Here is a 26,266-nt window from a genome sequence, read left to right as displayed (position 1 = left end):
CCGTTTTGCCCCTTTTCCCTCCCTCTGTTATTGTCGAGCATTGGAAAGTTATTAGACGTTTTATTACTAGGATCTAGTCGACTACAGCCAGCTAATGGCCGTCATAACTCATAACCGTTTTGATCAGTTTAATTTCTTTTTGTAGAAAGGGGAGTGGCGTAATCAAAGCGCCATTTATTGATGAGTGGAAGGAAGCTATATTATTGGCCGGTGTGTGTGTGTCAAGCAGTCTACTCAAGTAATGTTGCCTGAGTGAGGCGTATTATGATAAACGACAATGTAAATTTTATAGATCCTTGTGGAAAATACCAGATCCTGAAAATTTAACTCAACCTTATCATAGCGCTATGAAAAGATTGTGTTAAATTTTCTGGATCTGGTATTGTCATTTATCATAAAACGACTTACTCTGGCAACATTACTCGAGTAGGCTCCTTTACACACAGAAGCCCATATTTTAGCTCCCTTCCACTCTAGAACGTGGGTTGTGCCATCGGATGCGAAAATTAAGTCTTCAACATACTGAGCTTAAAACCATATCTTATTTCAGTTCGCAATCAATTTAAAAAAAAAAAACGTTCTTCTTGGGAGTTAGCGACAATATCCCAAAAAATATCAGGTAAGGAACTTCCCATGGCTAATCCAAAAGTTTGTACGATTTACCGTTAAACATAACGTAATAGTATGTAGCACCAACCTCAATAAACTCTAAGTTCAGAGACCTTTAATTCCGTGAGTTTTTATGATGTAACAGATTATTTTCGACTCTCTTGTGTGTCAACTCAGTGGGAACGTTTGTAAAAAGGCTTATAATATCAAGAGAAAGCTGCTTATTGTGAGAGGTGCATTCTAGCATTTTCAGTTCATTTCACATCGAATTTTGTTACAGAAAATTTATTTTCGAAAACAAAGGATTCTTTAATAACTGTGTGCAGGTGTCTAAGCTAACTTTTGGTGAGCACTGCCTTTACTGTTTACGATCGGGCTAATCGGACGACAGATCTTGTTGATTTTAAACTCTATTCTCACAACAGTAGGCTTGGCACTGGTGAAACACCGTTTCCTGCTGCGTGAATAAGTCAGTAACTGCCTGTTGTAATTCCGCTTCTGACAGGAATTGTCGACCCTTCAAGGCCTTTTTCAAGGGACCGAAGGTGTTGAAGGCGTGATATTCTCGTGGAGAGAGGACTGTATGGCGGATATTCAAGCGTCTCCCACGTCAGTCTCCCAGTTGAAGCTGGTGGCCTAAATCGACTTGGCGCACCATTCCATAACGACAGTTTTCGACAGACATGCTGTCCCATATGCATTCATCATTCTCTCGTTCAAACGCCTACCGGTGTTTGTTCTTCGGCAGCCAAGAGAAACAGAATAGAAGGTTGGTACTAACGTCGCCATAGCTCACGTTTCTACATTTACTGCACGTACGTCGAAAAGAGACGAATGACAAACTAATGATTTTGCCTATACGTCGGTGCTTATATACCAGCATCGGATCCGCGCCAAGTTGCAAAAATGCTGCAGCAACACTCTCAAATGGAAACTTTGAGCGCCCTTTGTATTTTAAAATGATAAGAACTGCGAGGGAGAAGTTCTCAGATCTCCCAGAAGCGTGTTAACTTCTGACCTAAATATTTATCAGAAACCTCAGGCAACATTTTAAAATTCAAGCGGTCTTCCTCAATTTCAGTTTGGGAAGATTAAAAGCACAGCGGAAACAGTTAAAAACTACACACTAAAATTTTTCTGCCGGAAGGCTAAAACCAGTTCTCTGCGCATAATGTTCAAGTCTCTTAATACTCACCGCCAGCCGGCGGGTACTTACTGAAGACTGGAAGAGGAATTACAGTTTTTAAGCACCTAATTTCAACCTATCATTCTGGGGCGAAACACTGTGAGCGAAATGTCCATAAGAATGTGCTGCTTTTCGAAAGTTACGATCTAGTGGTCCCCCCCCCCCCCCCTCGTCGCACACGCATACACACACACGCACGCACGCACCTGCGGGCGCGCGCTCGTACACGTCGGTCAGCTCGGCGGTAGCACACAGAGCACAGACCTTGCCTCTCGGGAATTCAGCACAGTCGCAGCCTCCAATCACGAGACCCATGAGCCCCGTTCCTCACCGGCTGCGGTCTCAGGCCTGCCATTGGTTCGCAATTACCGCACACTACGCCACAATGCGGAATCGATTGCTGCCGTACAGTACACCGTGCCTCAGGAGTAGATGCGTAAATCTCCATCACAGCGGTATGAACGGTTCAGTTCTATTACTAAGAGTCCATAGTCTAACAATCGCAGTACATAGACAGTGTACGCTGTAACGTTCTAAAAAGTGAAAGCAAAGTGTCAAGCTGTTTGGCCTTGTATATATTCTCCTATCCTGTGATTACAGTAACTTTCTAGAGACTAGAAGAAAGCAACTTATCAAGGTGTTTGGCCGTGTATATTCCCTCCTGTTCCGATATATCTTCCATGTTCTATCATAATTAGCCTCACTGTGTGCAAAACAACATTAGGCCAGAAATGTACAATGCCCTTTGCCAGTTCAAATACGTGTAACTGCGATTCAGGTATCTCAAAACTCTGTGGCTGCTATGACATTACATACAAATAATCCACTCCGTCTACAGACCACAAGTGGCCCATCGGGACCATTCGACCGCAGTGTCATCCGCAGAGGAGAAAGCGGAGGGACGTGGGGTCAACATACCACTCTCCCGGTCCTTACGATGGTATTTTTGACCGAGGTCGCTACTATTCGGTCGAGTACCTCCTCAATTGGCATCGCGAGGCGGAGTGCACCCCGAAAAAAGGCAACAGCGCATGGCGACCTGGATGGTCACCCATCCAAGTGCTAACCACGCCCGACAGCGCTTAACTTCGGTGATCTCACGGGAACCGGTGTATCCACTGCGGCAATGCCGTTGGCACATACACGGAATAGGATTCATAATTATAGAAAACTAATGCAAGTAACGAAAGTACAGACGAAGTGAAAAATAAAAATCAATTTTCACTCCGATTACAGTTTTGTAACCATTGCATAGAAATATATGAATTATTCTTCAGTTTCTTTGTCAGTAGGCTTTCAGCACAATAGAAAAATATAGGGCACAGACCACAGATTTTTAAACTTAAGTGCATAAACCATCTTGTGGCCCATCATTTTGTTCTCTGCAGTAATATATCAATCTCGATTAGAGCCTTTCATTTCATTCTGTTACTTGTTTTATTAATGCCTGCATATCTCTTATATTCATATAGTGCTTCGTTTTTTCTTTGTTTTTCTTCCTACAATCAGTATAAAACGACTCGTCTCATATCTCCATAGGGTTGGATCAGTTAGACCCACAGAAACTGAGAAGGGTGTCTACAAATCCTTATTTCACTGGCAAAAAGAAATTCTTAGCATCCCATCCGGTGAGATGGCGCAGTGGCCAGTAGACTAGCCTCGTCTTCGGGATCGCGACGGTTCGGCTCCCCGGCCGGCCATGAAGCTTTATGAGGTTGCCGTGATTTCCCTAAATCATGTAAGGCAAATGATGGGATTGCTTCTTTGAAAGAGCAACGCCATTTTCTTTCGCCATCCTTCCCTGCTTCGAAATTGTGCTCCGTCTCTAATAACTTCGTTGGCGACTGCCTGTTGTCCTCTAATTCTCCTTGCATCGTTTTTAGCATCCATTTTTCCAAGTTTGATATCAGTAGCACTTCCGATGTTTCCGTTTCTTCTTTATTCACACGCATTTCCCTCATGTTAATCTTTTCCGATAATATCATAAGACGTAACCTAGCAGATCCGTTCTTCCAAATTCAAAGGAAATGTTTGTTTTTCCGACTCCTAAATACGATTTTCAATTCATTCGTTGGTTTCCACCAACCTGTGAGGCGAAATTTAGTATCTAGCAACCGTATGGATTAACGTTCAGATAAGCCGCAGCAATTTGAAAGTTCTTTTTAAATAATAGAAATATCGACTTAAAAACTCTTTTTCTTTGACTTATCATGGTTGGGATTCACAGTCATATAATATTTCTTAAAAGACATCATAGTCGCCATTGACTGTATGAAATATTTATTATTAAGATGGCAATTTCGGCCTTAGGTCCATTTTCATCAGAATATAAGACTATCTGACATGAGCAGATGTCTTCGTCAAAATGTAGCCTTTTGACTGCGAGAGTCCCACAAGATCCGATGAATAAGACACGTATTACATCGTAAAATGTTGTTAAATATATGCTGTATTGTCAATGTTACCATCGCTCTAATAATCTAACACAAAAATGATTATTAGAACGATGGTAGCATTGACAATAGAGCACATATTTAACAACATTTTACGATGTAATACGTCTCTTATTCATCGGATCTTGTGGGACTCTCGCAGTCAAAAGGCTACATTTTGACGAGGCCGAAATTGCAATGGTAATAATAAATGATTCATGCTCTGTTTCAGATTGTAAGCTCTGAGCTGTAATAATAAATGAACTGTCTTAATGAAACTTGTACTGTCGTACTGTGAAAGCAAAGCTGCACTGTAATAGTAATAATTTATCACAGTGAGAAGGGAATTATTTCATACTGTAGAAGTTAGGAATCTGACTGCAAGAATTTGGAAAGTTATAAACTGCCTGAATAACTTGGATATGAAACCTAGGGTAATTGACTTTGCAGAAATTGATCATAAAAATTGTCTCTGAATAAACAAATAAAAACATTATCTTTTCTCCTTACCTCCATTCTGCGCAAATCTGGATAAGGCCTTGCAGTACTGCTCTGTCTTGCGCGCCGCTGTCCTAAAGCTGCAAATTTACTGTACCTACACAGAGACACTCGAGAGGTGCACTGAGTTTTCTGTTAATTGCTGATCGAACTGTATATCGAACATACTTTGTTGGAAGATCCATTAAAAATAATTGTATTTTTTTTTTTTTTTTTTTTTTTTTGTATATTGAGAAAGAGTGCTCAAGGCAGATATTAAATTTAGTGAATTTCTCAACATCCAAACAATACACTTTCCTATTTCTTAAATCTAACAACTTACAGTACAATAACCAAGTTACTTCGATGGTCAGCAAAAATAAAGTAACATCATTATTGTATTTACCTGACATTCCATTAGATTTCTTCCTTCACAAATCAGTTCCAAAATCATATTAATTGAACAAAATGATAAACTGAGCAATTAAATCTGAATCCTAATATTGCCATATTTTCATCACTCTAACACTGCTTTACATTATCAGCCTAACTCTAACACAGCTGAACTTCGACTGCTCTCTCTACCAAAAACTAAACAATAACTACTCCCCACTGCGCCCTCACGCACCTCAATATCTTCTGTGATACAACTTACATCGTTGCTCGCTCACAGTCGATTCAGGTACCAAAAAATGCAGATGCGGGAATTATACATGACACCTACATTACCCCGCGGTCCGGTGCACCAAATGTTCACAGGCTAGGTGATGTCAGTGACATTGCTGTGGCTGGGAAATTTTACTTTACAAAACAATATTCTGATAAAAGGATGTAGAAAGGTGAATACAAAAGTTTAAAAATACAATAGGACTACAGAAGTAACAGTAAAACTGTACATGACAGAAGATAAGTACACATTCCTGCTGGACGTAAGCAACTGCATAACTGAAAATAAGCACAAATCATTGCTTGACATAAACAGTTACATAACTGTAAATAGGTACAAATCATTGCTTGACATAAACATATTGTTAAGTATAGTATTTACTAAATATTAGGGTGCACTCACTGTAGTGCACACTGCATTACATGTGTAGTCTCTTAGTACAGAAAGCCGATAGAACACATATATGCGCTGCACACAGAAGTGTCCGAAGTGCAAAGAAAATGTTTTTCACTACCCTATATTGCGGCACAAAAATGTGTCCGAAGAGCAGTAAAACTTATAATTAACTGCCAACCATACCTGCGTAGGCAAAGTATATGAAACATTGAGGGAAAATCCTGCAGTCCCACAGACAATGACAGTGTAAATATTATTTCAAAAGCACAGCCAGATAATCTTACAGACCCACTGGCATTGTCATCAGAAGTACTAGGTATAACCGACCAATGAAGTACAATCTTACAGTCCCACTGAAACCAACACCACAAGTATCTGATATTGGCAGTAATGAGGAGGTAGCAAGCTCAGAATGTGCTAAAATATAGTCCATCCACACTGTAGCAAGAACCTAACCATTCATTACAAACATGTCTCCACAGTATGTATAAGTGCTGTACAGGCTAATCACAAGCTAACAGTGGCTCACAACGAAAATATTTCAATATCTGTGAGGAGTGCAGATAAAGAAAACATGGTTCATTTAAAACAAGAGGGTATGTCCAGGCAATGAACACGATGGGGAACTAGTACACCTATTAAATCGATTAACAAAATGAGAAAGATATTACCTTAAAGAGCAAGAAACAATACCAGAATACAGTACATCTGAACACTGACGAAATGGTTTAAAACTAAGGAAATAATCAGTTTTTCAAAAGTATTTACAAAGTCCATAGTAATGTGCAAACTTAGTTACCATGTAACACGAATTTATGACCTTACAGAGCAAAAATAGCAGAATACAGAGCATCGTAACACTAAAGAAGTTTTTTAAAACTAAGCAAACAATCAAGGTAGTAATGTCAGCAAGAAAAGAGTATACATAAAGTAAATATGTCATAGTACACAAATTGCATGGAAACATCCCGTTACATTCAGTGTAATGTGCAAACTTAGTCGCACTATGACCAGAATCGTTGCATACAAGGTTATAGTGGTGGCCTGTGAAAAACAGTTATCAAGAGTAAAGTATGTCACATTTGGTAACCTGAGCAATACCGTTCTATAAAACAATTGTTACATACATTCAGAGAAGTGTGCAAACAGGCTCGTTTTATGACAAGATACTTTCCATATGATTGCAAGAACATCTCTACGTTAACAAAAAATATTTGTACTAACATTTAGGCGAACTATCTCCGCAGAGTAAACACCCACAAGGGAAAAAATAGGAGCTCCACTAACTACGGGAACAAATTGAACATAAGGAGAAAAAGGAAGGTTTGTATAGTGCACTAGGCCTATTGAACCTGTGGAAAGAAGTAGTTTAAAGTAATTCGTCGTGCATCAGTCAACATTGCAACAAGAAAAATTTGGCCAAAATAATGAATATATGTCAGACTGGACAAGATAAATATTATCACATACCAGAATCAAGCAACAAGAATTTAGGTATCCAGCCACAAAAGAGAAAAGGAAATCACGTCTAGGAAAGCAGCAAATCACTTCAAGACTAACCCTAATCTCTCACCTTTTATACCAGGAAAAGAAATATCATTATGAAATCCCAATAAAATACCATCATCGTCTACACAAAGTCTTCCCTTGATATAATATCTTCAAAAGAAATACATCATAAAGACTCATTGCAATACCAGAATTACTTGCAGAATATCATGAACATCACACCATTTGCATACAAAGCCTGACCCATTCTCAATCCAATAAGACCTGTTAAAAAATGGATTGGTACAAACTTTGAAAATTCATCAGGTACAAAATCACGATACATAGTCTGCCTAAGCATCTGCCAGATGACCATTAACTGAACGCTTACATTTACTTCTGTATATACCAAGCTGACTTTACTAAGCTTCAGAAGTATATAGACCTATCACTCATCAACAAAATTATAGTAAGACGCTGGCAAAAAAGGAAACACTTACAAGGATGAGGTGGGTCTGTAACAATTAAGCTTATAGGGTTAAAATATGCATGTGGTAGAAAAATTGCAAGAATAAGGTTCACTAGAAACAACAAAGAAAATATTTGCTATACTCTATAATGTAACTGCCTATTGTTAATAAACCAATTGGCAAAGCACTTTACAATCTATCCATAATATAAGACAAACAAAACATAGTATGACATCTATACAACATTCTTGAAAGGCCAAAGCATGAGTATAGAAAATGATACAATACAAGTTGGGTGTAGTAGTATCTGTGGTGTGAGTATGTTGTCTGTCAAGCTGTGTATGTGTTTCCTAAATCATTCAGTACATATGAGAAAGTCATAGCTTCCACAACAACAACTAGTCAAGATAAAGCAATAGGTTATTATTAGGCAAGGAAAAAAAGTCATAGTATATAGTAGTAATTAGACCAGAAATGTACATTGCTGTAAGATGTAGCATGGCTGTAGCCTGTTGAGTTACTCTTATAGAGACAAAAAGTTTACGATCCAGGATTGCATAAAAATCTCAAGAAAGTGACTACTGCATATCATACAAAAGAAACTTTAGTGTAGTAGCAAATAGCAGTAGAAGGGTTACTATTGTCAACCTGCTATTACTGATCCAAACTAATGTTTTATACTTATAAAACAGAAATATCGTAACATTAAATAGGACAACTGGCTCACTAAGCCTAACCATTACCTCAATAATACTCATCATCATTATCTCATCAGTAACTTCACAAAACACATTATATACGTAAGCCATATAAATCATAATCCTATATCTCATTAAATATCATGCCCTCACAGGATCAGAATTAGTTTGCTGAGTATGGGCTTGCCGACCACGGGGTTCGTGAACTGGGGACTGGTAGGCGCCGCCAGTCCTCTGCCACCATACGCTCTGGGCATGCTTCAGCGACGACAGTGCAGCGCCGCGGTGGAACGTTGTGTGTCAAAGGGAACAGGGATCTTCACTCGGCCGTCCGGATTGCGAGGATGGAATAAACCTCTATAAAAAAAATATAAAATAAAAAAAAGCTCAATCTCAAGGTGTGCTGCTCGATGATGAGATGCATGGCTGTTGAGCTGGAACAGTCATTAGTGGACAGCCTCTTGGGGATCTTGCCGCACCTCAGTAGTATAAGGCTTACTGAGGCACGTGCAGCTCTGTCTGAGTGGACCCTTATTTCCCTAGCTGCTTGTGGGACCAAAATGGATTCTCCGAAATTCTCTGTACCGCGTCCCAGCGGAAAGGGTGGGCCGCTGGAAGATACCAACATCCGACCCAACAAGAGGGCCCATGTAGCCAGTCCTTTTGATTCAGTCAGTAGTAACAGAATGCATGCTGCTTCTCACAAGGGAACCTCCTCATCGCAACCCCCCTCGGATTTAGTTATAAGTTGGCACAGTGGATAGGCCTTGAAAAACTGAACACACATCAATCGAGAAAACAGGAAGAAGTTGTGTGGAACTATGAAAAAAGAAACAAAATATGCAAACTGAGTAGTCCATGTGCAATATAGGCAACATCAAGGGAGTGGTGGGTCAGGAGCGCCGTGGTCCGGTGGTTAGCGTGAGCAGCTACGAAATGAGAGGTCCTTGGTTCGAGACTTCTGAAATCTGTGATTTTTTGTTTTCAGTCTGTGACAAACTCTCACGTTTTCATCGCTTTTTGGGAGTGATTACCACATCCACAAGAAAACCTAAATCGGGCAAGGTAGAAGATTCTTTTTACCCATTCGCTAAGTGTACAAGTTAGGTGGGTCGACAACATATTCCTGTCATGTGACGCACATGCTGTCACCAGTGTCATATAGAATATATCAGACGTGTTTTTCTGTGGAGGAATCGGTTGACTTGTGACCTAGCGATCAAATGTTTACGGTTCCCATTGGAGAGGCACGTCCTTTCGTCTACTAATCGCACGGTTTTGCGGTGCGGTGGCAAAACACAGACACTAACCTTATTGCAATGAACAGAGACGTCAATCAAAGAACGGACAGATCATAACTTTGCGAAAATAAAGAAATTAAAATTTTCACACCAGGGAGGACTTGAACCAAGGACCTCTCGTTCCACAGCTACTCACGCTAACTACGTGACCACGACGCTGCCGATCTCACGCTCCGCTTGAAGTTAAATATGTTCCACATGGAATACTCAGTGTGTATATTTTGCTTATTTTTTCATACTTCCACACAACTTCTTCCTGTTTTCTCGACTGATCTGTGTTAAGTTTCTCAAGGCCTATCCACTGTGCCAACTTACAACTAAATCTGAGGTGGGTGCGATGGGGAGGTTCCCTTGTCAGAATGTGTTTTAGTTAGAAGAAAAGAGGGGAGTTTAGGCAAAGTTTCGCAATTTAACATACAGAAAGGCTTAGAAGGCTTTGATGGCACCTTGAAATGTGTTGCACAACACCTTGAACTACATCAAAGTATTGTGTCATCCAGGGATCTAGTTGACATTCCTCAAGAAGAACAGAGCTGAATGGTCCCGGGAAGGCCCTGTTGACGTGCAACACGTTATGAAACGGGTGGCTCGAGCTCTCGTGAAATCACACTCGTTTATCCTTACTTTTAACAGCACCAAACTACCAGAGAATGAGAAGGAGGGTTTCCTACGCCTCAGTGTACGGCCTTCTTGCCCCAATTCAGTGCGGTGTTTTAACCCTTTAACTGCTCTGAACGTGTTTACGCGAGCCGCCTTTAGTGGCACCTGTGTGCTCCGACGTGTTTTGAGGCGCGCTGCCTCTTCTTCCCGTGTGCCCTCTGGCCGCTTTAACGCGCCCAGCCGTATATTCGTGCCGAGCGCCTAGTAGCTGTTCAGCGTTCCACCGGCGCGGTTGAAATCACGTGAGTGTTTGCTGCTGTGTTCTTGTGTTGCAATTTTCGTCTGTACATTTACTGACCGTTGGCGCCGTTAACGTTTTGAAAAGAAAATGGCACGCTGTTGTGGTTGAACAAACGAAGAAATCTTCGAAATTCTCACTAGAAGCGACAGTGAGAATGAATCTCGAAGTAACAGTCCTGTGCCGTGTACTTCAGCTGGAACAACGCATCTGTCGACAAGGGAAGGATATCATTCAGAATCTGATGAGTCTGAGAGTGACAGTGAAGTGCCATTGAAAAGAGCTCGCATTAGCGACACATTTGACTGGAAGAAAAGAGATTTTCGTCCATTTATGCTTGCGTTCGATGCTTCAGCTACTGGACTCAACAGCGGTTTAGGGCCAGATTCAAGTGTTTTATCGTATTTCCTAGTATTTTTAACGGGAGAACTGATGAGATTCGTAGCAGATGAAACCAACAGTTTTTTTTTTTTTTTTTGTGTACGAAAGAAAATTCTCTAGAATCAGAGCATTCTCGTTTGTCCAGATGGAAAGAAACGGGTATCGAGGAACTCTATTCCTTTGTCGCTGTTTGTGTGCTAATGGCTCGTGTGAAAAAGCTGAAAATCAGTGACTATTCGTCCACAGACATACTCATGAACACTCCTGTTCTCGGCGAAATTATGCGCAGGAACCGTTTTCTGTGAATTTTAAGAATGCTTCACTTCAGTGAAAACTCTGTCAGCAATAAAGGAGGCAGGTTATCTAAAATTAGGTACATTGTTGATGATATTCTCGCAACATTTCGCAGCACATTTCATCCATATCAAAAACTCTGCATTTACGAAAGCCTCTTTTTGTTCAAAGGGTGATCATCGTTCAAACAGTACATTCCCTCCAAAAGAAGTAGGTTTGGAATAAAAACATTTGTGCTATGCGACTGCCAGACGAGTTATATCCTGGATTTAATTGTTTACACGTGCACAAATACTGCAATTGACTTCCACAATCTGGGGAAAGTGGCGACATAGTAGCAACACTGATGAAACCATTTTTCGATCATTGGTATTCAAGCGCAGACCCGTCCCTTTGGCGTCACAACCATGGAACAAACGCATGTGGTACTGTTTGCAAAAACAGACACAACATGCCAAAATTAGAAAAAAAATGAGGAGAGTTTCAGTATATTCCTACTGCCACAATCCTTTCCATGAAATGGTGTGACAAAAGAGAAGTGTGGATGCTGACCACCTGTAATACTGCAGAGATGGTTGAGATGGAAAAGACAAACAGAAAGACATGTGAAAGATTAAGGAAACCACATTGTGTAGCAGATTACAACAAGAGTATGGGTGCTGTTGACCTCTGTGACATGCTCCTGGGTTCAGTGCAATCAGTACGATAGACTGTCAAGTGGTACAAAAGTTCTTTTTTCACTTAACTGTATTTGTTCATTTTAAATGCCCATGCTCTCCACAGAGTAGTAACAGAACGAAACATGCAACTAGCGGAATTTCATCTGTGTCTGGTAAGAGAGCTTTTTGAAACTTACCTGAAGGAACGGAGGAAAGCTGGCAGAGGAAGGGGCTCTGACGACGAGAATCCTCTTAAGATTTACTGGGAGGCATTTTCCAAAGGTCATTGAGATGGAAATCTCGAAGAAACGTACGCCAGTGCGTCGGTGCGCAATATGCTCGAAGCAGAAAGTGCGCCGAGAAACTAAATACGAATGTAGAGCATGCGACGTACCACTATGCGTACAGCCATGTTTTGAGGCCTATCACTCTAAATAAAACTATTAACCGTCTATAATCACTTAGAAGAGAAGAAGCGACATTGATAACTTTCTAATAGTAAAGGACAAACAAAAGGGAAAAAGAAACATAAAAAATACAAAAATTGTATGAAAACAAAAAAATATATTTTTAACTTCACCAGTGCCGGTCCAAAGCCCGGATCAAAAAGAAGGATGGAAAATATAATCCGAAGATGTAAAAGATACACAAACACTTAGGATTTCTGACTTTGAAGCCTTTTATAGAAGTGTTACTCCACTCTTAAAAACACGAATTGCATTTCTCAGATGCCATTTAATCTATTACATACGTGAAGCATAAAATTAAAACAAGCACAGTGATACATAGCTAATTTAAACAAACATCACGTCTGTTTCCATGGCAATTTTCCGCAGCAGCTCTAACAATTAATTATTGTTAGCTCTGCCGTCTTAATTTTACTGCAATTAATGAAGAAGAGTTTCACACTAGTTTCGCTTTTATTTATAAAGCATCTTCTGTGTTCACTGGTTTACCTGCTTCATGTCAATCTCCGCTAATGAAGAGAGGGAAAGCAGTGGTGCGCAAAGGATGTAAACATGAAGCAGGAAAACCAGTGAACACAGAAGATGCTTTGAAAATAAAAGCGAAACGCATCTGGTGTGAAATTCTTTTTCTTTAATTGCAGTAAGCTTAAGACGACAAAGCCAACAATAATTAATTCTACATACCGTTTATTATGGGGATTCTTAGCAACATAAGCAGTTTCAATGCACATCATGTGTGTCCAGTAATTAATCTACAGATTCGGAGCCACGGAAAAAACATCGAGACACATCGTGTGTCAGTGATCACACTCAGAAGTCGAAACAGCCGCAGACGCCCTGGCTCGGGAAATGTTCAGCACAGGGCGTGCTCGGCCAAGCGGCGAGCTCAGCTGAAGGTAACGGTCCGTGGGGAAAGCTGTTTGCGTAGGTACCAGGATTAGTCGGCCTCAACGGTGCGCTCGACCCTGCTAAATAGATGCACGGTTGCAGCAGCCAAAGGGTTTAATGTCAACACTTTGGTCACACTACTCGCAGCTGTAGAGGAAAAGCCACTTACGGGAAATGTGGTAAAGCCGCCCATGAGGGAGGTGGTTGTTCCTCTCCTCAAAAGTGTGTCAACAGCTCCGGGGATGAACCTGTGAGGAGCAGGGACTGCTGAGTTTTCCTTGAGGAGCGGAAGATTCAGGAGATCAAAACCATAAACCACATTCCGATTGGTGAAGCCAAGATGTTATACAAGTCCATGCAGCCATTCATGTTCGCTGCCTCCTTTTCCTCTGTTCTGAAACAGCCTGCCCTGAAAACTGATGCCGCTACACAAACGGCGGTTGTTACTGTCAGCACTTGCACATGCATTTGCCACTGCACATGTGCTGCTGCAGCTCCTTTGAGGCCTGCCTCGTTTCCCCCCTCCCCCTTCCCCCCTTCCCCCCTTCCCCCCCCCCCCCCCCCGCCTCTCCCGAACATCAGAAAAGGCCATGGTTACTGGCATCATGGACCTTCCTGCCCCTCCACATGGTCAAGTCTTGTGCGCCTCCCAGTGCTGCTAGCTCCCCTACCGCTTCTGAGGTTGTGACTCCAAAGCCGCTACAGACAAAAAGATCGAAATCAGAGGAAAGGACTCGCCCACTGAAGGAGACTGAAGGTACACAGTCTGACGATGTCGATGTCATTCTCTCTGACGTCTCTCTCGACTCTTTCAGAGGTGATGGAGGTTAATGTCTGGGGAATCATCTCGCCCCAAAACTGGGCCTCCACTTACTGTGGGCTCCCCTCCCCAGGAGGAAGTCAGGAGAAGATATTTCAACCCTGATACATGACTCCCGTTATACAGTGGAACATGAAAGGATTCCTGGCACATGTGGAGGAACTGCTAGCACTGCAACGTTTCTTGTGCGTCTACAGGAAACACATTTAAATATACGGGACTATACGCTATATCGGAAGGATGACCTGCTGGGGAAAGGGCGAAAGGAGGGGTAGCCGTGTTTGTCAATAATGGACACTGCTCGTCTGCTCTCCACAAAGATACTAACCTGCAAGCAATTGCAGCTGAAATTCATTCACATTGTAGGCTTACAATTTGTTCCTTTTATTTACCTCCGCTGGATGCAGTAGACCTGAAGGCTCTCACTTCCCCGACCATTTCTCCTCCTGGGAAATTTCAATGCCTGTCATGTCCTGTGGGGCTCAACCTGTGCTTGCCCTTGGGGTGGAGTTTTGAAGAGCCTCCTCACATCCCAAGTGTTGTGCATTCTCAACACTTGTATTCCGATTCATCTCTGTGGTGCCACAGGGTCAGTTTCAACCATCGACCTATATCTCTGTTCTCCAGCCCCACCGACTCTGTTCACCGGGCGGTCATTGACGACCTTCATTCCAGCGATTACTTCCCCATCCGCATTCACCTCCTGGGAGGTGTGTTGCTGGGACAGAAGCCGCCAACATGGCTGATTAACAGGGCTAACTGGCCGCTGTTCAGTCGATTGACTGTCTTTGAACGCCGTAACAGCGTCCCGGAATGGGTAGATCACATCACACATGTAATCCATCGTGCTGCTGAACTGTCCTTACCAAAGTATTGCGGCCTTCTTAAGCGGCGACCTGTACCTTGGTGGACAGAAGAGTGCCATTCAGCCATCTGGGACAGGCGTGCTGTTCTTTGACGGTTTAAATGCCGCCCAACAGCGGACAATTTCACCGCCTTTCGAATCGCGATAGCCAAGTCTGTGTCCTTTAAGAGAGCAAGAAATGGCCATGGCAGGCGTTTCTAGAATCCACCAACCGTTCCACTTGTTCCACAAAAGTATGAGAAGCCATCTGCAGGATTTCCGCTACACGCATCCGTTTACCGATAGCAGCAATGCTGAAACAGGGGTGCCTCCGGATGACACCCAGAAACATTGCTCAGACGCTGATCGAGCATTTTGCACAAACTACAGCCAATGGAAGCCAGGATCCAGTGTTTCGCCGCTACTGTACAACTATAGAGGGGGAAAAAATGGACCAGGTCCTACTGTTCTGAGGCCTACAATTCCCCTTTCTCCATGTGCGAGCTAGAATCGGCACTGGCTGAGTTTTATGACATTGCACCCGGTCATGACCACATCCGATACTGCATGCTTCGGCATTTTCCAGCGGCGTTCAAGGAAATCCTCCGCGAATGTTTTGATTTAATAAGGCAGACAGGTAACTTCCCCAACACGTGGAGGGATGCAATTCTGATCCCTCTCCTCAAAGCAGAAAAGCACCGCACATGTCCGAGTAGTTATAGGAGCATTGCCTTAACGTGCTGTATAGGAATGACCATGGAGCGAATTGTTAACCTGCGTCTGGTCTGGTTGTTAGAGACCAGGCAACTCCTTAGCCGCTCTCAGTGTGGATTACGTCGATATCGGTCCACTGTCGACAACTGGATCCTCCTAGAGGCAGCTATTCAGCAAGTTTCCCTACGTATTGGCATCTTCTTCGATATAAGTGAGGCAAACGATACTTGGAGACACTAAATACTCTCGCAACTGCATTAGTGAGGCTTTTGTGACCACCTCCCAATTTTCATTCAGTCTCTCCTGTCTCAGTGGTTTTTTTCGGACCCGAGTTGGTGCCACGCTCTCTGATCGATTTGAGCTGGAGAATGGTGTCGCTCATGGCAGTGTTTTAAGAGTTACTCTCTTTGCCATAGCAATCAACAATATTACATCTACGGTAAGAGGTCCTGTACAGTGCTCCTTATTTGTGGATGATTTTGCTGTTTTCTGCTTCTCCTCCAGTGTTGGAACGGCGAGTTGCAGCTTACAGTGTGGTGGTTAGAGGAATGGGCTGCAATGACGAGTTTTCGGTTTTCTGCTGATAAGTGTGTATGTGTTCATTTTAATCGTTCTAGTCCTCCTTTTAATTTACCTGCCTTGAAGATGGGGGACACCATCCTACATTTTAGAGACACAGTGCGGTTTCTGGGGCTTATTTTTGAGTCCATACTGTCATGGTTGCCACACCTGCGAGGCTTGAAAGCCAGAACCCTGAGCCACAGGTCTTGGGGAGTAGACAGGGCCTGTCTCCTCCAGTTTTATGAGGCTTTTGTGCGTTCGCGGCTGAACTACAGGTGCACGGTTATGGGTCAGCAAGGCCCTCTTATTTGCAGATATTTGACGCCGTCCACCAAGCGGGGATACAACTGGCCACGGGTGCTTACCGGACCGGTCCCATACCCAGCCTCTGTGCTGAGGCCGGGGAACCACCACTTACCATCCAGCGGCAGCTCCACCTGGTGCGCAAGGCGTGTAAGTTTCTCGCAGCTTCCTCTTCACCAGCTCACCATATTGTTGTTCATCCTCTCCTGGGCCGTATTTTTTTCGGCCCGTCCCCGAGCCACGATGCCATTAGGGATACACGTGCAACGTGTGCTGGAGTTCCTTGGTGTGGAGCCCGTCTGGCTCCAAATCTAGGATTTTAACCACCTGCCACCCTGGTAAATGGAGAGGCCAAGAGTGATTTTAGATTTGGTACGCTACAAAAGAGAGTGCACTCCTGCTTCTGTTTTTAATGCAACATTTTGTGCCATTTTATCTGAACACCACGCCTGTGTAGCTGTTTTTACAGATGGGTCGAAACAGGGGGACTCTTGGTTGCTCTGTTGTTTTTCCGTCTTGTCTCCTGAAGGTCCAACTGCCTCAAGCGTTTACTGTCTTTGATGCAGAGTTGTCTGCAATCGTGCGTTAACTGGAGCAGATGAAACACTCTTCCCGTCTTAAATTTATTGTCTGTTCCGATTCTGTAAGTGCGCTTCACTCGTTGCAACATTTGTATCCAGCAGCTAAAATAGTCCAGACCATCCAGGATGCCCTCCTCCAACTACAACGACTGGGGAAGAGGTGGCTTTCTGCTGGGTTTGAGGCCACGTCAGCATTGCTGGTAACGAAAGGGCAGATTTCGGAGCCAAGGGGGCTTTTCTCGATCCGCAAGTATTTCAGTGTGCCATGAATCTGCACGCACTCACCTCGCTGTTGAGCTCAAGAGACATGCGTCAGTGGCAGGATGAGTGGCTGGAAATGACTGACAATAAGCTCTGTTTAGTTAAGCTCACAACGCGTGTGTGGTGTACATCCTTCCAGCCACGAAGACGGAACGAGGTTCTCCTCACTCGTCTTCACATAGTCCACGGTCCTGTGATGCATGCCGTTTTGCTCCGGCGAGAGGACTCTCCAACGCGTGGCGCTTGTGGCGTCCAGATTACTATGCGCCACGTTGTAATGGTAGCGTTTTATTTTCCGACCAGCGGGCCGCGTGGGCCGCGGCTGACTTGCCGGTGGATCTGCCATCTCTTTTAGGAATGAAACGAATGTGGTTAAAAGATTTAAAGTTCTGTGACTTGACCAATGTTTTTGCCAAGATTTTAGTGAGAGTGTATTAATTTGTTCACAGGGTCACTTTCCTCTGGCGTTCTTGACGCTCCTTTATCGTCTTCTAACGTTTTATTTTCTTATGCAGCATTTTTCGTCTTTTCCCGCTTTCTTTGCGTCTATGCTCCCATTTTACTAATTTTGTCCGCATTCGCTTCTTTTAATTTGTGTTAGGGCGCTGATAACTTCGGCGTTGAGCGCCCGTAAGCCCCAACACACACACACACACACACACACACACACACACACACACACACACACACATACAAACAGATACACAAACACACATCAAATATCATCAATAATCTTCATCGTCAAATACACAAATATGGAGTAAACTCCATACTACAATACATCTGATATCTACCAAAATAAAATTCCCTATTCTGTCTACATGAGTTATCTCCCACGCCATAGGCATAAGCACAAAACATCCAATACTGTACACAAAACACTTGCAATGACAATAGATCATGAGAAGAAGAAATTGTACCTCTGAACAAATATTGCTTTTGACAGTAGACAAAAACAGATGAAAGTAGCAGGCTGTAGATGACATCAGATAAATGGTAGAAAATTCTTCTGAGTAACAGCAAAGCAAAACTGAATATAAATGCAAGTCCGAAGTTATAAGATAAGAAAAGACAAATAAGCTGTAGTGATATCAGTCCGGTAGTAGTCCAGATCACAGTGTACGTGTGTTGTCTGTAAAGCTGAGTATGTGGGTCCTATTCATAGAACTCTTTGATAAGTTACAAAACCAGGGAAAATCGAACATTATAAAACAATAAATAGCAATGTAAGTAGTGGTCATACCATTCCAATAGTAAACAAATTATCAGCATAGGTACTTTGTCTGTAAGGCTGTGTGTGTGTGTGTGTGTGTGTGTGTGTGTGTGTGTGTGTGTGTGTGTCCTGTTTGTGAAATTCTTTGACATTCGTAATATGCTGTACACCAATACTATGTTTGGTTCTCAAACTTTCCACTTCCAAAGCATTTGGATGATAAGTACGACGAATTCTGTATGGTCCGTTATAACAAAGACGGAATTTGCTAAACAAGTGTTTTCCTTTATGAAACAATCTATGTGATTTGACGAGTAATTTTTGACCTACCTGAAATGTTCGTTTTATTCTAGAGGGCTGCTGGCGTTGAATGCTCTTTTCTGCAGCTCGTTTGATGTTGCGTAAAGCTGTTTGCACAATTTGATGGTATGGTAAACAACGTGATTTAGGTATCAGAACAAGTTCTCTGACTCTGTCAGGTGGCAGTTTGTTTTTCAGTACAAGGTACGGAGAAAGTAAAGTAGAAGCGTAGGGAATAGAGCTGATAACATCCGAAAATGCTCGAATCTATTTGTCCCAATCTCTGTACTTCGTATGACAAAAATTTTGCATAGTTTACCTATCTCTTTCATAATGCGTTCCGCTGGATTTGAACAAGCATGATAGTGGGAAATGTAAATGGATTTGATTTTGCTGCTCGAGAGAGTGTGAGTCCACTAACTTGACCTACATTGCGGACCGTTGTCTGAAATGACCTTGTCAATGTGACCAACTTCTATTAAAAAATTCTTAACAAAGGCGGTGGACACAGTTTTGCTAGTAGCTTTACGCAAAGGTGTGAATGAAACAAATTTCGATGTGAGCACTACAGCTAGTAAAATATAAGAGAAGCCTTCTCTGCTGACAACAATAGGACCGAATAAGTCAACGGCTGCTAGATAACGTAATTTCACAAGAATGATCGGATGCAACTGAGCGTAAAGGGAAGATGTTGTTGTCTTGGCTTTCTGGCATAATTTTCATTTCATAAGAACACTACGAATGCGTTTCTCCATATTAAAGAAATTAGAAGTTTGACAAATAACGAAAAAGTATTTGCGGGCTACATAATGAGCGTAACTGAGATGTATGTACCATATGAGTTTGTTAACTAGACGCTCAGGAATGCAGACAAGCCAAATAGGACTGTCAGGTGTTAACTGTTTGAACAAGATGTTGTTCCGAACGACATAGTAGAGTCTGATAAGAGGTTTCGTTTTGTCGCGCCATTGCCGTTTGATGTCTCTCCAGATCGGATCCTTGTCTTGTTCTTTAGCAATGTCGGTCATCGCCGAAAAAATGAAGTTTTTGAAAGCTACCTGTTGAATGTATAATACACTGAAATTGGCGTGACAAAATTCTGTTGAAGAATCAGCGATATAATTTATTAGCGAGAATATTTTCAACACCGGGAATATAGATGACCGTAAAGCGAAATTCTTGTACATATATAGCCCAACGAAGTACACGCTCATGAGAAAGTTTTGCTGCCAATGAAGAAGTGACGGAATTTGGAAAGGGCGCATACGACTGCTAAGAACTTGAGTTCTGCTATAGAATAGTTACGTTCAGCTGGAGACAAAACACGGCTAGAGAAAGCAATGGCTTTTTTAACAACACTGCCGTCTTCTTCGATCTCTTGAAACAGATAGAGACCAATGGCCGTAGCCAAACGGAAGTCATATGAAAGATCAGGATGATAAAGTAGAGGATCGTTCAATAAAGCTTGTTTTAAATTGACAAATTCTTGTTGAGCTTGGACGTCCTAGAACCAGTTGGAGTTTTTGCTGCTAAGTTTACACACGCGTGGGGTCTCGAGAGCCTTGCAATGCACAAAACGACAGAAAAAATTGACCAAACCGAGAAAACTTCTGACTTGGCGTTTGAAAGTGGGTGTGGTGATGTCACGGATAGCTTGCAATTTACCCAGGTCAGGTTCAGTGTCAGAAACAGATATGACGTGACTTAAAAGTTTGATGTTAGATTTGCCGAATTCTGATTTTCTCAGGTTCACTGTAACACTGTAGTCAGAACAGACTTGTAATAAAGAATTTAAGGTGTCATTGCGCTCATCCCAGGTCTTTTCGGATATGAGAATATCATCGACATAAGTGGTAACCTTATTTTTGAAATGCTCTGGTAAAATATAATTTAAACCTCTGATGAATGCTGCAGACGAAATGTTTAATCCAAAAGAAAGTTTACGGAAGTGATAGCATACGCCAAAACAGGGAATGGGCGTGTATTTGCTCAATTAGGGTGCAATTCAATCTGCCAGAAACTAGATTTTAAATCAAGAGAGGAGAGAACTGTGACGCCATGAAATAATAGTGTTGTTAATTTGTCTCGAATAGAGAACAAGCCTCAGTGAACCATCTTTCTTTTACACAATATGAAGCGGGTTCTTATAAAGGTTGGCTGCCGGCTCAGTAACACCTTGTTAAAGCATAGAATTAATTTCTTCTTTTACTTTCTGACGATAGACCAAAGCAACGGTGTAGTTTCGTCCAACAAAAGTACTGTTTGGCTTAACTTGAAATTCATAAAGAAAATCACGAATAGTGCCAGGTGTATTATCAAGACGTGAGCATGAGTTTTTAAAACTTCCCGTAGTTGCTGTTTATAAAATTCAGAGGTGGCTTTACAATTGTAAATTTTGTTCTGAATGGTGTTGAAAACGTCAGTGACAGTGTCGTCAACGTTGTGGCCACAGCACGGGTCAGCAGAATTAAATTCTGTGGTGTACCAGCCGATATTTCTATTTGAAGAAAGAAAATGCTGGCGGTTATATCTTATTCCTCGCGAGAGAGATTGTGATCAAAATTTAAAGATATCATATTGCCATCGTTTTGTAATGTAAAACAAAAGTTCTTAAAATCCAGCACTTCTTTGTGTCTGTTTAAGAGATTGATGCCAAGAATGACTTCGGTTTTTAATAATGGAGCGATAAGAAAGTTGGTGAAAAATATGTGACCTTGAGTAGAAAATTGTAAATGAGTTCGAGACTTAACTTTAACGCTTTTACCAGGTACAGCACCATTTATTTTTATTTTATTGTGAGGTATCATCGTGCAAGAATTATCATGACAGTAACGGGGGAACCAGAAGCCAGAACTGCTTTTAATACGTGTTTGCCAATTTGAATGGTGATAATAGGATGAAAAAAATCTTTCAGTAGCTATTCAGTTTCACGTAACAGTAAATCCCTGATGTCTTCTAAGCGGATCATATGCTCTATAATGCGTGGAGAATGCGATGTACGCTGTGCTGGCACGTCGTCGGCATCATCTATATTTTAACGCCTGATCAGATAGTCATAGTTGCGTTGCGCACCGCTCGGTGTGTTGGCAGATGCGACTTCAATGATGTGAGCAGTGCGCTGTGGTTCTGAATGATTTTGATTACCTTGAGCCGGATGAGAATGTGAATCTTATTCGTTTAAGCATAAAGACAGGTTGTTATTGAAGTCCCCTTTTTCCTGACATTATGATTAAAATTTCTATTTCCATGCTTATTTCCATAGTGACCTTTAAAATGCTGAACATTGCCATAAGACTTTTGCTGGTACGGCTCTTGTCTGTAGTTACGGGAAGTGCTCCTGCGTATAAAATTATTAGCAGAATCATTTTGCGATAATGATTGCTACTGTGACAGCTGTTTCGGCAAAGGCTGATTTATGTGTTGTCCGGAATTAACATATTGCTGACTAGCCTGTTGAAAATTGTGATTCTGCTGTTGGTAGTTATTAGGAAGACTTTGGTTCTGCTTAAAATGTCGTTGTTGATGGCGATCAAATTTCTGGCTGTGGTTGTCAAAATTTCTGTTACGTCTTTCATTCCCAAAATAGTTACTCTCATTGCGATTGAAAAACGTACCAGAACGACAACCATTGTGTTTCTAGTAAAAACTGCTTTTGGTGTTAGAAAAGTTACTATTATTCTTCTGCTGAGAAAACGATTGATCAATCAATTGTAAAACGTTACGAAAAGAATGTATGTTACATGTTTGTTGACATGCTCTTAACGCAGATTCCAAATTTCCTGGAAGTTTTGAAATACAGAGGTGGATCGAACCTTACGGACTGAATGGCTCAAGTAAATTCTGGTTTTCTTGTACCATGTATTCAGAGTCTTGTGTTACCGTTTCAAAATTCGAGTTGTTGAAGTTCGGTAAATTTATGAATGTATCTTTTACAGCACGCTGTGTCGTCTCAGCCCAGCACGCTGCGAGGAAAGCACTTTGGAAATCCTCAACTGAAAAACATTGTCGTGCAATAGGTCGCATTCTCGTTGACGGTTCCCCTTCCAAAAAGCTACAAATAAATTATAACTTATGAGAGACAGGCCAGTTTGGCGGCAAAGAAAAGATAAATTGCTGAATCCAGTCCAAGGGATGCAGACAGTTAGGACCGTTTCGAAATGCTTTAAATTTTCGGACAGAAAAAAAAACGCTTGTAGTCGAAATCATCGGTCCTAAAATTATCAAAAGAATGCTGTCGGTTGAAAAAGGTGCGAGAGTTGTCATGTGTCCCTGATTGTTTCAATAAGCTGAGGTTGCGAAGAATGTTCTATATTTTGATCGATAAAACGGGTGGCCAAGTTATGTGAGCTGTTTTGAGAAATGGTATCGTTCTTATTGTCAGGCAAGCAAGCATTAAGTTTATTAAGTTCCTGTTTGATTTGACGATTAATTTGCATCTGTCCCTGCCGAAACTTTTCAAGTGACTGAAATTCTTTACTGTCAGTGAAGTGTACTGGTCGTGTACCTTCAGAGTGATTATCATGATTTAATTTTAATCGAGCTACCATGTTGGCTAGTTCATCATTTTCGGCTTTGAGATTGTCGTATTGTTCGTAAATTTTGGTAGTATCATCCTTAAATTACTGTAACTGTACAGCATGACCCCGCGTTTTCTTTTGTAGAGTAACAACAATTTCACTGAGTATCGACTTTCTAATTTTAGCAATAAGTAGGGCTTTGTCTTGGCGCTGAGTTTCAGAAATGGCATAAAGTTGTTCATCATTGGCTGCTTCTCTGTTTGACACACGTTGATTAAGGTTGTCATGAGCTGTAGTTAGTTTGTTTAAACGAGATGTAACATTGGTAATCTCTGTAGTAATATCATTTATACGGTTTGTTAAAGTTTTGTGGCTGTCTTTTAATTCGTCAGAGAGTGCTTTCTGATTGTCACGATGCGCATTTAAAGATTTTTTTTTTGTTCTTCGAATTTGTGATTAAGCTCTTCCACATGAGTAGCCTGTGCATCAAAACTTTCTGTAAGAGATTCATAATTTTTATTACATTTATTATTAAGTTCTTGAAAATCCTTTGTAAGTGACTCGTTACCGTTCTTAAGGTCATCTGAACGAGTGGACTGTTTATCAAAACGTTGATTGTTCGGTTTTTGCATATTTTCTAAGAACTTAAACAAACTATCGAACTGAGCTTGCAGCGAGAAATTCGTATTGTCTGCTCTTTCGGAAAAATTCCGTAAAGGCTAGGTGTCGGATTTTGAATCTTCCATAATTATGTGTGTGATAATACTGCTCTCAGAAAATTAAATATGAGTTTTACGTCAAATATTAATATGGGAATGTTGAGTTACGTCAGAATCAAGAGTGTCTACAATGTTCGTCCACTGACTATCCGGTTGGAAAGACACAGCATCATGCCTTATTACGTCAGAATATGGTTAGTAGTTCCCTACTAGTAGCAATAGCATGATCAGTATAGGTATTATTGCTGTCGGTCGCATTTTGTCAATGAGATTTTTGCGTATTCATCGTAGTGCGTAACTTGCCGACAGTGTCAAAGATGAAAGGCAAAACAAAACATTAGTAAATTATACGTAGCGCTAAAGTACAATAATACAGAAAGTAAGACAGAGCAGTATAAATTTTCTGATGGTTTCTCAAAAAATTTCTACGTCGCCCGTACCGTACAAGTACATCGCCAAGCGAAAGTTATCTAAATAATAAAAATATTGACTGAGGTACTCTGTTTCTGGTTGAAAGCTCTGAGCTGTAATAATAAATGAACTGTCGTAATGACACTTGTACTGTCTTCAGCGCCGCTATGCAAAAGTTGCAAATTACTGTATCTACACAGAGACTCTCGAAATGTGCACTGAGTTGTCTGTTAATTGCAAATCAAACTGTTGATCGAACATACTTGGTTGGAAGATCCATTAAAAAGAACTGTAAATGAAAGGTTGGTACGAAAATGAAATATGAGCAAAAATATGAACACTATGCTGTTTTTTGTATATTGTGAAAAAGTGCTCAAAGCAAATTGTGAATTTAATGAACTTCTCAACATCTAAACAATACACTTTCCTATCTCTCAAATCTAACAAATTTCAGTACAATAACCAAGTTAGTTCGATGGCGCAGCACAAAATGTAACATCATTATTGTATTTACCTGACATTCCATTAGATTTCTTCCTTCATAAATCAGTTTCATAATCATGTTAACTGCACAAAATGATAAACTGAGACATTAAATTTGAATCATAATATTGCCATAGCTTCATCACTCTAACTCTGTTTCACATTATCAGCCTAACACAGTTAAACTTCGACTGCTCACTCTATCAAAAACTAAACACTGACTGCTCCCCACTGCGCCCTCGAACAGCTCAAAGACTTTAGCTTAGTTTCTACGATCTAGCTTACAACATTGCTGCTCGCTCACAATCGATTCAGATACAAAAAAATTCAGATACCAAAGTTATACATGACACCTACCAAGTTTGCACATTATATACTTTTTTTACCTAACGTGAATTATTTGGAGTAACTGATAGTGAGTGACCTCAAGGAATATCATCTGGGATGCGGAGAAAGTGAGGAGTACGGGAAGCCATAATAACTCTAGGCCCTATTTTAGGTTGAAAAACGTTAAACATACGTCTGTAGCACTTTCGGATTTACAGAGAGTTTTGGAAAATATTGACTGGAATAAAAGTTAGCTCGGATAAAATACAGGGAGTGAAAGGTTACTATAATTACTGACAGAAAGATCACAGCTATAAGAACCGAAAAACATGAAAAGGAATTACTGGGAAGGTAGTGATCAAGGTAGTAGTCATTCCCCGATGTTGTTCATTCTGCAAATTGAGGAAGTTGTGCAAGAATCTGAGCAGACATTTTTAAAGGGAAATATTCAGGGAGAAGTAGTTGAGACTCTATGCTTTGCCGATGACATCGTAAATTCTGCTAGAAATGGCAAAGGATTTGGATTTGCAACTGGAATTGGATGTATCTCGATATGATGTTTTCGGACAAATGTCAACAAATGAAAAAAAAGTAAGGAAATTAAACAAAATTAATCATACAGAGTTGAGTGAATTAGATTACGAAATGAGGTACAGAATGTAGCAAATGAGTTTTGTTATTTGGACAGCGAAATGAAAATTTGAGTTCTAGAAACTCTTTTTCTGAAGGTGTTTTTGTGGAGTGTAGGCTTGTACAGAACAAAACGCGAACGATAAACAATTCAGACAACAAGAGAGTACAAGCTCGTGAAATGATGTGCTACAGAAAAATGTTAAAGCTTACACGTCATATCAAAAAAGTTGACAGGCTGATATTATTCGTGGCGTATAAGGGACGTAGC

The 26,266-nt window shown here is 41.2% G+C and overlaps 1 pseudogene; it reads right to left on the bottom strand.

Annotated features, from left to right (window-relative positions):
* Window positions 1–2,814: 2,814 nt before the first annotated feature.
* Window positions 2,815–2,932, bottom strand: LOC124607892 (annotated as a pseudogene).
* Window positions 2,933–26,266: the final 23,334 nt, after the last annotated feature.

Source organism: Schistocerca americana, chromosome 3, assembly GCF_021461395.2.
Source record: "Schistocerca americana isolate TAMUIC-IGC-003095 chromosome 3, iqSchAmer2.1, whole genome shotgun sequence".
NCBI lineage: Eukaryota > Metazoa > Arthropoda > Insecta > Orthoptera > Acrididae > Schistocerca > Schistocerca americana.
This window is presented reverse-complemented; position numbering and strand designations above follow the sequence as displayed.